Source organism: Cricetulus griseus, assembly GCF_003668045.3.
Source record: "Cricetulus griseus strain 17A/GY chromosome 1 unlocalized genomic scaffold, alternate assembly CriGri-PICRH-1.0 chr1_0, whole genome shotgun sequence".
Classification (NCBI taxonomy): Eukaryota; Metazoa; Chordata; class Mammalia; order Rodentia; family Cricetidae; genus Cricetulus; species Cricetulus griseus.
Genome location: NW_023276806.1, coordinates 226,513,584 through 226,515,332, shown reverse-complemented (window position 1 = coordinate 226,515,332; position 1,749 = coordinate 226,513,584).

Here is a 1,749-nt window from a genome sequence, read left to right as displayed (position 1 = left end):
GGTCACTTAGATGGGCACATCGGATGAACCCAACACTTGCTGCCCTTGTCAGCTTGACAATAGTTCTGGTTCAGCCACATCTTTGTCAGTATGAAGCCCCTGAAGGATGTTTTATTTCACTTTATTACAAACTTTTACAAGTAATACATGCACAAGGTAAAAAAAAAATTAAATAGTACAGAGGAACTCGAAATGAAAACATGATTTCCCACCCCACCCTCCTTCTATAATTCCATTTCCTGGATGTTTTTAACAATATCTCCTGGCTAACTTTCTACCTTTAAATAACATGTTTGAACAATAATCTCTTGACTTATTAACTTTAGACAATCTTTAATAATTCACCATTACAAAAGATAAGGATTTAACGTACACCATCTCCACCTTTCCCCTGCCTGCCCTTCTCCAAATGTTTGATAGATTTGTCATTTTTAATTCTTTTGAGAGTCTAATGTTCAGCGTTGACCAGGACGCTAACCATGTAGCTGTGTTCCGCTAATGGAAGACAGTGTCTGTTCAATCCCACTTTGAATATTCAAGTAGCCCCACTCTTCCCTCCACTTCTCTTCTCGAAACTAGTCCGGTCTCCACTCTGCTGGGCCTTAGCTGGCTGATACCACTTCCTGCTTCTGTTCTGGGCAAAACATTTAGCCTTTCAGGGTTTGTTCACAGGCAGATCAGAACGCTGAAGATCTGCAAGTGGCATCTACATTATTTTGGCTATTAGAGTACTTTTTACCGAGCCAAGTGGGAAATATCCATATGCCTGGACTCCCCGAGTCATGATACATGTCTCACTAGAAAGGAAACTTATTTACCTACTGCCAATGGTCAATCTGGTGTCTTCTCATAGTTCATTTGAAATCCTATCCCATTCTATTTCGCTTCACAGTGGAACCTAAATATTCTGACATATTATTATTTATTTTTGTGATAAAAGACTGTATGTCTTCCATATCGCCAAATGTCTCTTTACTCAGTACTACTCTGGCAATTCTCAGAGCCCAAGGTCGTGCTCTCTTCTGAAGTGAGTCTATTAGATATAACCCCCACTCTAGACATCCTGGGTGAGGTCCACTGGTGTCCACTACCTCTCTCCTCTTTTTCCGGGGACTTTCATGCTCATTTGTTTTTTTTTTTTTTTTTTTTTAAGATGGAAAACTTCCTTAATAAGAGTACAAAGGAGGGAAAGAGGGTTTCTAAAAACTCACCTGCCAAAAGGTATTTTTATGTTTTACGTTGCTCTTGACAATCTGCCCTACATGGAATTCTGGAAACAAAAGTTTTCAAAAGTGAACCCACTGTTTCCTTGACTGTAGAGTCAGTGTTGCTGCGGAAGTGGCCAGACTCTGCCCATCCAGGCTTGGTTGGCCTGTTTCCTCTTCCCTGGGCATTCTGAATATGTTCTCACTAACCCTACGATTCCAAGTTTTCTTAGCACTGTACCTAGATGTCGTTGGTACTGGGTCCCCTCAGTCTGGTGTTCCTCAAGTCTTTCTTCTCCTCTGTTTGTCCATGCTATCAATGTCCTGTCTCCTGGGAACCCAGTAGTGGTTAAACAGTGATTGCCTATTTCTCTTTCCTTCCTTCCTATTGTTGGTTATTTCATTTTGTTGTGCATATGGGGAGGTTCATTCTATTTCATTTTCTAGCCTATCTGAATATTTCTGGCAGTCTTGTTTTGCTTTTAAAATGTTCAGAAATTTCCTACTATATATATTCTCTTACAAATGCACCTTAAATCCCTTT